This window comes from Palaemon carinicauda, chromosome 16, assembly GCF_036898095.1.
Source record: "Palaemon carinicauda isolate YSFRI2023 chromosome 16, ASM3689809v2, whole genome shotgun sequence".
Lineage (NCBI taxonomy): Eukaryota > Metazoa > Arthropoda > Malacostraca > Decapoda > Palaemonidae > Palaemon > Palaemon carinicauda.
Window position 1 is genome coordinate 109,971,022 of NC_090740.1, and position 14,888 is coordinate 109,985,909.

General features: G+C 38.6%; 1 long non-coding RNA gene across 1 annotated transcript in view; it reads right to left on the reverse strand.

The window, feature by feature from the left end:
- Positions 1 to 430: 430 nt before the first annotated feature.
- The window catches only part of LOC137655783 (uncharacterized), a 41,745-nt gene continuing 27,287 nt past the window's right edge, over positions 431 to 14,888 (reverse strand). Inside the window, exons 2-3 of the long non-coding RNA XR_011046865.1 lie at positions 6,543 to 6,643; positions 431 to 518 (exon numbers count right to left, since the gene is read on the reverse strand). This is a non-coding gene — a long non-coding RNA (uncharacterized lncRNA). The remainder of the gene's footprint in view (positions 519 to 6,542; positions 6,644 to 14,888) is intronic.

The window sequence follows — 14,888 nt, forward strand, 5'->3', positions numbered from 1 at the left end:
GTAAAAGGTATTAGAGAATTAAACTGTGTCAAAAAGAGCCATATTACCAATAGCAAAACATGAAGGTTGAATAGTAAGAAAAGTTCCCTGCAAGAAGGTAAAATGTCAAGGAAAATGGGTAAATAATGAAGTGCAAATTGAAAATAATAATGTGACCTTTTCTATGGATTAGAGAAAGTACATCAAAGTAACTAATGATTTCTCAAAATATTTGGCAAAACTTGAGTAACGATTGCTGTCAAATGCTGCGACAGTTGATAGCTTGCATTAGTTGATCGTGGGTGATAGCTTGCATTCGTTGATCATGGGCTATGTCTATACCACCATCTTGATCCAGATTCTTCTTTGATTAAAGCCTTTCCCGTTATGCAGGGTCGCTATTTCTGGAAAGCAGTTTCCAATATCTTTTATCTCCGATGTCCTCTACTGCGAGATCTCTCTCCTTCATATCCGCTGTTACACACTTCATCCACCTTCTCTTTGTTCTCCTCCTACGTGCACATCTTGATCCATATTATCTGCAATAAAAGAAAAAATAGAAAAGATCACTACATTTGTCTCATCAACTATCACTGTTTAGGATTAAATTTTTCATACGAAATAGTAAAAATTCTTCATTAGCCGTCTCATAAAATGGAAAACAGCTATTTCATTAAGTTAAAGTAATAGCCTGTCTTAGTAACAATTCAAATAAGTGAAAAGATAACTAAGTTTAGCCTATAAAACCAACTTATCCTCCTCTTTTCCACTGTTACCCCTACATACAGGGTCAGTTGACCTATGCATTCTCTCCAATGCCTTCTACCAAAGGCACCCTCTTCCACCAAACCACCACCACTCCATATTATCCTTCACCTTATCTGCATCCCTCTCAATCTTGCCAATCCCCACCACTCCACAGGTTCCTCAAAACCCTTCCACCTATCCATCCTCAACACCCGCCCACACCATCTCAGTCGTGACAACATACATCATTCAATAATTTGAACAGTGTATAAAAACATTGAGTGAACTACTACCATAGATAGGACATTCCTTACAAAATAGTATTTGCTTAAATGTTTGGCATGATCATCGTTTACTATGTCTAACAAGAAAATATCAAATTGTAGTTTATCCAAATTCCAACTGGGATTATGATAGCACAGAAAAAGATCATAAAATAGTTAAGTCTCACCATTTTCTACGATCTTGACTCTTAAAACATTCGATAATGTGATTTTTCTTATTCAAACCTATAGGGTTGTCTTGGATGGCATGAATTTTGTTTTCTTTTACAAAATATTAGCAAGTGTGTACCTTCTTATATAATTAGTAATATAGTATTTGTATCAATATATAATTAGTAATATAGTATTTGTATCAATATAAGAGAACTGTATCTATCTTACAAAAAGTACTACTCTGTATTCTATGAATCACAAATGTACACCACTTGATGAATTGCTTATCTAATAAACTGAAGAAGTATTAAATGTAATTTTATTTATAACAAATTAAATTTTTGAGTCTATACAAAAACTTCAAGATTTTGTCAGCCCTACTATAGAATCCTGTGGGAGAACCTTTTCTCTTGAAATAAGCATTGGATTTATGAATTTTTCTCCACATGGACAGTCATTGAAATTCAGGAATCAGGGTGAAACAAAGCAACCCCGGTAAGCAGGAACACAGCTTAGTCAACAAATGGGTGCAGCTACGGATAGGAGAGAACAAAATGAGGAGTATTTATTGTACCTGGACTTAGCCCCAGACTAAAATCAAGATGGAAAAGGGAAGCAGGAAAAGAGCTTAAATACATATATACATATACCAAGGCACTTCCCCCAGTTTTGGGGGGTAGCCGACATCAACAAATGAAACAAAAACAAAAAGGGGACCTCTACTCTCTACATTCCTCCCAGCCTAACAAGGGACTCAACTGAGTTCACCTGGTACTGCTAGGGCGCCACAGCCCACCCTCCCCTGCTATCCACCACAGATGAAGCTCCATTATGCTGAATCCCCTAATGCTGTTACCTCCGCGGTCATCTAAGGCATCGGAGGAAGCAGCAGGGCCTACCGGAACTGCGTCACAATCGCTCGCCATTCATTCCTATTTCTAGCACGCTCTCTTGCCTCTCACACATCTATCCTCCTATCACCCAGAGCTTTCTTCACACCATCCATCCACCCAAACCTTGGCCTTCCTCTTGTACTTCTCCCATCAACTCTTGCATTCATCACCTTCTTTAGCAGACAACCATTTTCCATTCTCTCAACATGGCCAAACCACCTCAACACATTCATATCCACTCTAGCCGCTAACTCATTTCTTACACCCGTTCTCTCCCTCACCACTTCGTTCCTAACCCTATCTACTCGAGATACACCAGCCATACTCCTTAGACACTTCATTTTAAACACATTCAATTTCTGTCTCTCCGTAACTTTCATTCCCCACAACTCCGATCCATACATCACAGTTGGTACAATCACATTCTCATATAGAACTCTCTTTACATTCATGCCCAACCCTCTATTTTTTACTACTCCCTTAACTGCCCCCCAACACTTTGCAACCTTCATTCACTCTCTGATGTACATCTGCTTCCACTCCACCATTTGCTGCAACAACAGACCCCAAGTACTTAAACTGATCCACCTGCTTAAGTAACTCTCCATTCAACATGACATTCAATCTTGCACCACCTTCCCTTCTCGTACATCTCATAACCTTTCTCTTACCCACATTAACTCTCAACTTCCTTCTCTCACACACTTCCAAATTCTGTCACTAATCGGCCAAGCTTCTCTTCTGTGTCTGCAACCAGTACAGTATCATCCGCAAACAACAACTGATTTACCTCCCATTCATGGTCATTCTCGTCTACCAGTTTTAATCCTCGTCCAAGCACTCGAGCATTCACCTCTCTCACCACTCCATCCACATACAAGTTAAACAACCACGGTGACATCACACATCCCTGTCTCAGCCTCACTCTCACCGGAAACCAATCACTCACTTCATTTCCTATCCTAACACATGCTTTACTACCTTTGTAGAAACTTTTCACTGCTTGCAACTACCTTCCACCAACTCCATATAACCTCTTCACATTCCACATTGCTTCCCTATCAACTCTTATCATACGCTTTCTCCAGATCCATAAACGCAACATACACCTCCTTACCTTTTGCTAAATATTACTCGCATATCTGCCTTACTGTAAAAAATCTGATTCATACAACCCCTACCTCTTCTAAAACCACCCTGTATTTCTAAGATTGTATTCTCTGTTTTATCCTTGATCCTATTAATCATTACTCTACCATACACTTTTCCAACTACGCTTAACAAACTAATACCTCTTGAATTACAACACTCATGCACATCTCCTTTACCCTTATATAGTGGTACAATACATGCACAAACCCAATCTACTGGTACCATTGACAACACAAAACACACATTAAACAATCTCACCAACCATTCAAGTACAGTCACAACCCCTTCCTTCAACATCTCGGCTCTCACACCATCCATACCAGACGCTTTTCCTACTCTCCTTTCATCTATTGCTCTCCTCACTTCATCTATTGTAATCTCTCTCTCTTTCTCATCTCCCATCACTGGTACCTCAACACCTGCAACAGCAATTATATCTGCCTCCCTATTATCCTCAACATTCAGTAAACTTTCAAAATATTCCGCCCACCTTTTCCTTGCCTCCTCTCCTTTTAACAACCTTCCATTTCAATCTTTCACTTTCTCTTCAATTCTTGAGCCAGTCTTCCTTACTCTCTTCACTTCTTTCCAAATCATCATCTTATTCTCTTCATATGAATGACCCAATCCCTGACCCCACCTCAGGTCAGCTGCCCTCTTTGCCTCACGTATCTTGCGCTTTACTTCGATATTTTTCTCTCTATATATTTCATACTTCTCTATACTATTACTCTGCAGCCATTCTTCAAAAGCCCTCTTTTTCTCTTCCACTTTTACCTTCACTCCTTCATTCCACCATTCACTGCCCTTTCTCCTGCTGCCTCCAACAACCTTCTTGCCACACACACATCACTTGCAATCCCAACAAAATTTTCTTTTACTAACTTCCACTCCTCCTCTAAATTGCCAGTTTCTCTTACTTTCACCTCGTCATATATCGTTTTCAACCTTTCCTGATATTTACTTTTTACCCCCCGTTTTATTAGCTCTTCAACCCTCACTAGCTCCCCTTTACATCCTCCTACTCTATTCCCCCATTCTTTTGCTACAACTAATTTTCCTTCCACCAAAAAAATGATCAGACATAACGTTAGCCATACCCCTATACACGTGCACGTCTTTCAATCTTCCAAACATTCTTTTAGTTATCAACACATAATCCATTAATGCCCTTTCTACTACTCTTCCATTTGCCACTCTTACCCATGTATACTTATTTTTATCTTTCTTTTTGAAAAAGCTATTTTGAGCGAAGTTTATTACAGCGAAATGATTTTGAACGAAGTTATTTTGAGCGAAGTCATTTTGAACGAAACTTTAAGAGCGATTGACAATTTCAACTAAGGTTGATTTTAAGCGATTGTAACTAATGGTTGTTAACTCAATTTACCGCGATTGTAACTAATGGTTGTTAACTAAAATGGTCGTTAATAATATAATACTTGAATGGTAACTGAAGATATGCATATCACTACGTTTTCTTAACTTGGAAATTTCGATTTCTGTAGTCTTTTCTTAGAAACATTTGAAAGTAACCCATCATGGAAATTACACTTTCTAGTCGCGGCAAAAACAAAATAGCATATAAAGGTTATATCTATAGAAAAGATAAAGATACTCAAACAACCATTTCAGGGCGTTGTGAAGTGAAATGTTGTAAAGGACGCCTGAGTACTACACTGGAATACGAAAGTGATAGAAATTGCTCCGAGAAAGGCGAACACTCGCACGCACCTGATATTGTTAAAGTTGGCGAAGAAATGGTTAAAAAATAGTCCCAAAAGCTGCTGCAACAACACATGATCCACCAAGGCGATTACTTCAAGATGCTATCGTTGGTCTATCAGATGAACTTGCTGCCAAGATTGGATCTGGGGCGAAATTGAAGAGTAGCATATCTAGGAAGCGAAGAATTGTGGGAAACTACCCTCCACCCCCTCTATCAGCTGCATCCATTGTTATACTTGCAGTTAACTTTTACGGGGGATAATTTCATTCTTTATGATAGTGATATAAGTGATGTTAATAGTGTTTTTATTTTCGGCACTAATGAAAGTCTTGCTTGGTTGAGAAAAAATCGACACTGGTTAGCTGACGGAACATTCAAAATGGCTCCAAGTATTTTCTTAAATTTTTTTACAGTATATATATATATATATATATATATATATATATATATATATATATATATATATATATATATATATATATATATATATATATATATATATATATATATATATATATATATATATATATATATATATATATATATATATATATATATATATATATATATATATATATATATATATATATATATATATATATATATATATATATATATATATATATATATATTCATCATATTCCACAATTTGTTTTCGTTCAAATAGACTTCGCTCAATTCATCTTGTGAAAACTGTCCAAAATTCGCTCAAACTGACATCGCTTAATGAGCATCGCTCAAAATGCACAAAATGTAAGTTCGCTAAAAAGGATTTCGGCGAACGTGACATCGCTCAACTTTACTTCGCTCAAATGAATGGACACGCTTATCACCATCTCTTGCTCAACACACACATCTACCAGTCTCTCACCACTCTCATTTTCACCTGGTACGCCATACTTCCCAATGACACCTTCTACCTCTCCAGCGCCAACTCTAGCATTTAAGTCACCCATGACAACTACAGAATTCCTTCTACCCAGTCCTTCTACACACCTAGTTAATTCATTCCAGAACTCATTCCGCTCTTCTTCACTTTTCTCACTACCTGGCCCATACGCACTGACAAAAACGCCCAACATTCCCTACCCAACCTAACCCTTACCCACATTAACCTAGATGATATCTCCTTCTATTCCACTACTTTACCTGTCATCCATTCACTCAGCAATAAAGCCACACCCTCTCTCGCTCTTCCCCTTTCAATCCCAGACACTCTACCAGATATTTCACCTAACATCACTTTACCCTTTCCTTTTATCTTCGTCTCACACAAGGCCAATACATCCATCCTTCTATTCCTAAACATACTTCCAATTTCACATCTTTTACTCTCTATCGTACTACATCCACAAACATTCAAACACCCCAAAACTAGAGTGCGGGGAGCAGTCACTCTCCCCCCAGCTCCATCTCTTTGTCGACAAATGGGTACAGCTAAGGATAGGGGAGAACAAAATGAGGAGTATTTATTGTACCTGGACTTTAGATCCAGACCAAACTAAAGAGGAAAAGAGAAGCAAAAAAAAAAAATGCTCAAATATAAAGTCAACAAAGGGGTTACAGTTAAAAATAAGGACGACAATAAAATGAAGAGTACTGTACCTGAATATCAGCCCTGTACAGAATGCCCACAAGGTAGAGATGAATAAGCAGGACGTGAATTAAACTTGGCGGTGGTAATGAGTACTGGCTACTGCTTGTTCCTGAAAGATGAGGAAATAAATTCTGAGATACTGTATAGTGAAGGGCTGGCAGCCTAATCTTATATACTGTAGTTGCTATAAACCAGATGGGTAATACTGTAACCGAGAATCTAGCCCTACATGCATGTTTCAATTTTAAAACGATGATAGAATAAAATAACATGTTTGCAACATTCTAAGTTTTTTCCATACATATCTAGAATTCTCAAATTTAGAGTACAAACACGCAAGGCATAAGTGAATCTGTTCGTATGTTAAACTAGTGATGAGCTTATGGAGGGAATCAGCATTACCATCAAACTTCTATCCCCTTTGAAACTAAAAATTGAACCATCTTACATAAGCTACAATCCTAGTTGGAAAAGCAGGATGCTACACACCCACAAGCTATAACATGGAAAATAACCCAATGAGTTAAGGAAAATAAACAAGTAATATACAATTAAAATATTTTAAGAACAGTAACAATATAAAAATAGATCTTTCATATATAAACCATAATACTTAAAAAAAAAAAAATAAAAACCAGGAAGAGAAATGTGATAGAATAGCGCACCCGAGTGTACCTTCAAGCAAGAGAACTCTATCCGAAGAGTGGAAGACCATAGTACAGAGGGTAAGGCACTAGTTGTGCAGGATTAAAGAATAGTTTGATTTTAGTGTGTCCTCCTAGAAGAGCTATTTGGTATACCTAAAGTCTCTCTACCTTTACAAAGAGAAAAGTAGCCATTGAACAATTACAGTGCAATAGTTAACCCCTTGAGCATAGAATTGTTTGGTAATCTCAATGTTGTCAGGTGTATGAGGACAGAGGAGAATGTAGAAAGAATAGGCCAGACTATTCAATGTAGTACTGTTTGGCCCGTCAAATGAACCAATAACACACTAGCAGTAGTATCTCAATGGGTGGCTGGTGGCCTGGCCAATCTACTACCTACTAAATACCCAATTAACATTTGGGCGAGGGCTGTTAGGCTAGACAAGAATGCAAACTTTTGATATTAAAAGGATTTCCGTAGTTCTTATGAATATAATTGCATCCATGATGCTAAGTAGTAAGATTGAATCTAAGATTACCAAACCATTCTTCTTCACTCAAGAGGGTTAATTCCTGCAATGTAATTGTTCAATGCCTACCTTCCTCTTGGGAAGGATAGGACAGACTCTTTAGCTAAAGTAAGCAGCTCTTCTAGGAGGATGAGACACCAAATTCAAAGCATTGTTCTCTAGTCTTAGGAAGGGCCATATCCTTTGTACCATGGCCTTATACCATCTAGGGTTAAATTTCTCTTTCTTGAGGGTACATTAGGGCACACTATTCTATCTTATCTCTCTTCCTCTTGTATTTTTAGGATTTTTCATAATTTATATAGGAAATATCTATTTTAATGTTACTGTCCTTAAAATATTTTATTTTCCCATGTTTCATTTCCCCACTGGGACATTTTCCCTGTTGGGACCCCCTGGCCTTATAGCATCAGGCTTTAACAACTATGGTTGTAGCTGATCAATTAGTAGTAGTAATAATAATAATAATAATAATAATAATAATAATAATAATAATAATAACTGTAAAAACCCACACACATCGGTCAGTACTAGGACTGGAGACGCCAATTGGCAATCTACACGACCACTACAGTAAAACCTCATAGATCAAACACGAACAGAATTTGAATAATTTGGTATTAAAAAAAAAAAAACTTTCCACCATTTATTGTAACAAAGATCGAACAACACTTTGGAGGTGCAACTTGAAAAAACCTGAACGAGTCAAAATACTTGGCCATGGAGAAAGGTATGTCAAACAGAAAACACCATGACCAACCTAGTTTACACGTAGCTCTTGCCTAGTTCAGGCACGCATAAAATAGTTCCGTTAATTTTTCTGTTAATATAATATTTGTGTTTATCTATATATAAGGGCTCCTAAAAAGGTCATGTCATGGCAGTATTTTGAAAACCACTTCATAACCCTAATAGAAGATAACTTAAATGGCAAAAAGGGGTGTATGCATGACACACACTTCTGAAGAGTATAGTATATACCAAAATCTATTCTGCACAAATTTGAAAAATGCAGCTAATGAAGAAAAAGGAATGACATCTCTATCTAGACTAAAAGACCATATGTGAAGTTGAGAAACTTACTGAATTGGATAAATGGAAAATTTGGCAGACTATAAGATTTTAGAGCCCCTCGTATGTGTTGGCTACAGGCAAAGGAAACAACTTGACATCATTGAAAAGCATCCCATGAGTAAACGACTGTATTATGTAGTTTTTATGGATAGCTGAGGTTGGTTTGATAAAATTGAAATGAGACGTGGCATTAACAGTGTTCTGAGGCAGTTCAAACACAGTAGCTCCAACTACTAACCACAGTGACCCAATGAGAATGCGGTACCACCAGTAAAGGCATTACTATTGGCTAATGGTTATTGGCAATTATCAAAGGATGATTTCAAGACTATAATCTGTATACAGACAGACGTGTCGCACTTTACCCATCTCTATCTATGACCATTTAACCAAGCCTCATCTTGAATTAGCTAGATCGGAATTCAGACGTTTCAAACTAGTTTTATACTTTTAATAAATAATAAAAAAAATGTGCTTTGATGGTTCTAAAAAAAAAATTGTTCATGGCCAACACTTGTGAAGGCTGTAAACAGACTGATTTCAAAACTAATAGGCCTTTATTTAATGTAATAATAAAGTAACTTTTGAATTGTTACGTAAACATGGTGATCTTCCAAGAGAAGCAAAATGATCTATCTGTATTAAACCTGCAGCCTGCGTTCCTAAGCCTTAAAAAAAAAAAATTTTAAGTCAACACAGTATGGCATCTAAAGGTCAGCTTCATAAAAAATAAACCAAATCATAGGTAATTATAATATCATGAATAGTAACAGAAAATAGTAATAGTAATAGAAAAACAGCTAAATAGATACGTAAAAAAACTAAAGTAATGGATATCCTTGAAACCATTAGCAAGCTCAAATGGAACTGGGCGGGGCACATTGCCAGGATGACAGACAACCGATGGACATCACGAACAACTTTCTGGACAGCCCGAGGATACACAAGAAACCGAGGAAGACAAAAAACCCGCTGGTGAGATGACTTAGAACAACATAAGCAACAGTGGCACAGAATAGCTTGCGATAGAAGTCTGTGGAGAAACCTGGGGAAGGCCTACATCCAACAAAGGACTTTTGAAGGCTGAAATGATGATGATGAAATAGTAACCTACATGCACAGCCTGCACAGCACATCCATGCACGACTGACAAGAAATGAAGAGCAACAAGATAGCTTTACTTGGGAGTGAAGTAAGCCATGACAGAGCAGACACCATTTGAGTAGTGGCAAACCACACAGCATTCTCTGCAGCCACTTTTATACATCGTCATAGAAACCAGTGCTCAAAAGAGCTCCCTCGGACGCAGTTGCTCTGTATGCATTCTTTCACTCATTTTTCCAGGAACAAACATTTTCCATGTTAGTTTTTTTGTTTTTCATTAGGTTCTCTGCTATTATCTTCCCCACATTACGAGTTTTAAATTTCCCCATCCATAACCACAATTCCTACTTGGGGACCTCCATTGGGCTATATAGGGTGGCATATAACACCAGAAAAAAAAAAAAACCTGGGGGAAGTGAGAGTATTTAGATGGGACAGACTAACTTCTTATTACTTAACAAATCTATCTATCTTTTGCAGGAAAATTTTTTATCTTGGTCTCAAATATGATAAAGCTAATTTTACGATTTACGAATTATGAATTAGTGTCGCCTTGCCAGGAGTGAAGCAAGCCCAATATATATTGGGAAGCAGTTTCATCGCAGAATAGTGCAATATTAGTTAGGACATTGGAATTTGCATTATTGAATACTGTACATCTCCGCAAATAGAGTAAAGAATTTTGAATCATATATTACCAGCAGATATCTATGTTACAGACTTTAATAGGGACAAAAAAAAATTTCCTGTTTTGTTCCTTTTGTCAAAATAGTACAAAAGCCTCCCCCCTCTTGGTAGTTCTGAGAAACACTGATAAGTGGTGGTGCTTCTGTCGTAAGTTACTTGTTTGAACTAATTAATGAGCCAACGTTTTATATTCTAACCCACCTGATTACCTGTTTTCAGTATTAGAAAATACAATACCATCATAGCTCACTTTGTTCAACATATCAATATTAAAAGGTTACGGTAGAAATAAATTCTCGATATATTTAGTCTGATAATGGGAAATTGGAGCCATATCCATGTTCAAACGGGCTGGAGCGCGAAGCTACAATTCGCCCTGGTAATTATATTATACCTTAATTTCTAATAATTTCTAGCCAAATTCGTAAACCATACATTTTTCAACTTGCTACCTTGTGTTTTATGCATTTCTGACCATGATTTAATCTCTCTCTCTCTCTCTCTCTCTCGGAAAAAAAAATAGACGTATCTAACACTATAACAGCGAAGAAGAACGAGAGAGAGAGAGAGAGAGAGAGAGAGAGAGAGAGAGAGAGAGAGAGAGAGAGAGAGAGAGAGAGAGAGATATTTTATTTAAAGAATATGTTAATGCTATGTTTAGAGAGAAAGAAAAAGAGAGAAGTCTTATCTAAAAGAGCTTGTTATTGCTATCATGGTTTTCTTTGCTTCACTTTTTTCTTTCTTTCTGTTCATCACGCTGGCCCTTCTCACAAATGATCGTTGCCAACAATATCTCTGTCCTTTATCCCTATCAACTAAAGGCGTTCTATCTCTTCCAGGGTATTGCTAAGATGTCTTGTAATAATGGTGATCCCCTTTGATGGTTATTTGCTTTAATGGCTGCCTTCAGCTTGATGATCCTTGAGATCATAGGCCTATTCCGGCCATATTGTTTAGCCATACAGTATCACTCACATGCACACTGCTCTCATGTTTTTCTATAATTTCTTGCTTCAATTCTAATGGAAGAATTGCCTTCTTCCTGTACTGAAACTTAGCTTCTTAGGCACCATAATTATAGGTAAAATCAAAAAGGAAATGTGAGAAAAGGAAAAAAATAAGCAGTGTTAATAACAGACCAAACAGAGGACAACCACACGATACACACAAGAATAGAGAACTGAGCACTCGAGGCTCAATGGCGTACTGTTTACTTCGTGTGTTGAAATAAAATTCGGGTGTAGTCAAAAATTTGCTCGAACTTTACTTCGGATGTTGGAAAATTCGGATGTAGATACGTTCGTGTGTAGAGGTTCCACTGTAATTGATAATTAAGGTTGAAACCCTAGCCACTAGGCTACTGCGCATAGCAAAACATGTCCCGCTTACCAGAACATAGGGACAATGAAATATTTGATTGCGAGCAAAGCTTGCTATGGCAGAGTAAAAACCAATAAATCACTAGCTCAATCAAGTTAGAAGTATTTGTCATCCGATGAACACTCCTACGGATTCCATAGAAAACGAGATGGAAAAATCATGTTTTTTTTTTGGTGACAAACTCCTCGCAAACACAAGCTCCAGTTTTGACCGTCTCATTACTAATAATCTGTTTTGATTGTAGTAAGTTTTATTATAATAATGCCTGGGATTTATGACTAGCAAAAACATCAAAAGTTTATCCATCTGGTGATCCGATGACGCGTTAGCATATCAAAATGATATTTTAATTATAAAATAAATTTTTGAATATACTTACCCGGTGAATATATAATAGCTAAAAACTCTGTTGCTCGACAGACACATACAGTAAAAAACTCGCCAGCGATCGCTATACAGGTTGCGGGTGTGCCCACCAGCGCCAACTGTCGGCCAGATACCACTCTCGATGTAAACAAAGACTCAATTTCTTCTCATCCCACTGCGTCTCTATTGGGGAGGAAGGGAGGGTCGTTTAATTTATATATTCACCGGGTAAGTATATTCAAAAATTTATTTTATAATTAAAATATCATTTTTAAATATTTAACTTAGCCGGTGAATATATAATAGCTGATTCACACCCAAGGAGGTGGGTAGAGACCAGAGTTAAATATGTTTACATCGTATAAGCTAAGAGTTTTTTATTTCATTTTGACAGTTATCAATATAACAAAACCAAAATAAATAGGTACCTGGTAAGGAAGTCGACTTAGACGATTACTCTGCCTTGTAAGTACGTCTTCCTTACGGAGCCCAGCGATCCTCTTAGGATGCTGACAGACCCCCAGGAGCTGAAGTATCAAGGGCTGCAACCCATACAACAGGACCTCATCAAACCCCTAATCTGGGCGCTCTCAAGAAATGACTTTGACCACCCGCCAAATCAACCAGGATGCGAAAGGCTTCTTAGCCTTCCGGACAACCCATAAAAACATTAAAACATTTCAAGAGACAGATTAAAAGGATATGGAATTAGGGAATTGTAGTGGTTGAGCCCTCACCCACTACTGCACTCGCTGCTACGAATGGTCCCAGTGTGTAGCAGTTCTCGTAAAGAGACTGGACATCTTTCAAATAAAATGACGCGAACACTGACTTGCTTCTCCAATAGGTTGCGTCCATGATACTTTGCAGAGATCTATTTTGCTTAAAGGCCACGAAAGTTGCTACAGCTCTAACCTCGTGCGTCTTAACCTTAAGCAAAGATCGGTCTTCCTCACTCAAGTGTGAATGAGCTTCTCGTATTAACAATCTGATAAAATATGACAAAGCATTCTTTGACATAGGCAAGGATGGTTTCTTAACCGAACACCATAACGCTTCAGATTGGCCTCGTAAAGGTTTAGTACGAGCTAAGTAGAACTTAAGAGCTCTAACAGGGCATAAGACTCTTTCTAGTTCATTGCCTACGATCTCTGATAAGCTAGGAATATCGAAAGATTTAGGCCAAGGACGAGAAGGTAGCTCATTTTTGGCTAGGAAACCAAGTTGCAGAGAACAAGTAGCTTTTTCTGACGAAAACCCGATGTTCTTACTGAAGGCATGAAGCTCACTGACTCTTTTAGCCGAGGCTAAGCATACCAGGAAAAGAGTCTTAAGAGTGAGATCTTTCAGGGAGGCTGACTGTAAAGGCTCAAACCTGTCTGACATGAGGAATCTTAGGACCACGTCTAAATTCCACCCAGGAGTAGCCAAACGACGCTCCTTAGAGGTCTCGAAAGACTTAAGGAGGTCTTGCAGATCTTTATTGTTGGAAAGATCTAAGCCTCTATGCCGGAAGACCGAGGCCAACATGCTTCTGTAGCCCTTGATAGTAGGAGCTGAAAGGGATCGTACTTTTCTCAGGTATAAGAGAAAATCAGCGATTTGGGCTACAGAGGTACTGGTCGAGGATACAGAAACTGACTTGCACCAGTCTCGGAAGACTTCCCACTTCGATTGGTAGACTTTAATGGTAGACGCTCTCCTTGCTCTAGCAATCGCACTGGCTGCCTCCTTCGAAAAGCCTCTAGCTCTAGAGAGTCTTTCGATAGTCTGAAGGCAGTCAGACGAAGAGCGTGGAGGCTTTGGTGTACCTTCTTTACGTGTGGTTGACGTAGAAGGTCTACTCTTAGAGGAAGACTTCTGGGAACGTCTACTAGCCATCGAAGTACCTCGGTGAACCATTCTCTCGCGGGCCAGAGGGGAGCAACTAACGTCAACCTTGTCCCTTCGTGAGAGGCGAATTTCTGCAGTACCTTGTTGACAATCTTGAATGGTGGGAATGCGTAAAGATCTAGATGTGACCAATCTAGGAGGAAGGCACCTATATGTATTGCTGCTGGGTCCGGGACTGGAGAGCAATAGATTGGAAGCCTCTTGGTCAGAGAGGTTGCAAAGAGATCTATGGTGGGTTGATCCCAAGTCGCCCAAAGTCTCTTGCACACATCCTTGTGGAGGGTCCATTCGGTTGGAATTACTTGACCTTTCCGACTGAGACAATCTGCTAGGACGTTCAAGTCGCCCTGGATGAACCTCGTTACTAGGGAGATGCCTCGATCTTTTGACCAGATGAGCAGGTCCCTTGCGATCTCGTACAAAGTCAGTGAGTGGGTACCTCCCTGTTTGGAAATGTACGCCAAGGCCGTGGTGTTGTCCGAGTTTACCTCCACCACCTTGCCTCGAAGGAGATTCTTGAAGCTTATCAAGGCCAGATGAACCGCCAAAAGCTCCTTGCTGTTGAAATGCATGCTCCTCTGACTCGAGTTCCACAGACCTGAGCATTCCCGACCGTCCAGCGTCGCGCCCCAGCCCAAGTCCGATGCGTCCGAGAAGAGAACGTGGTTGGGTA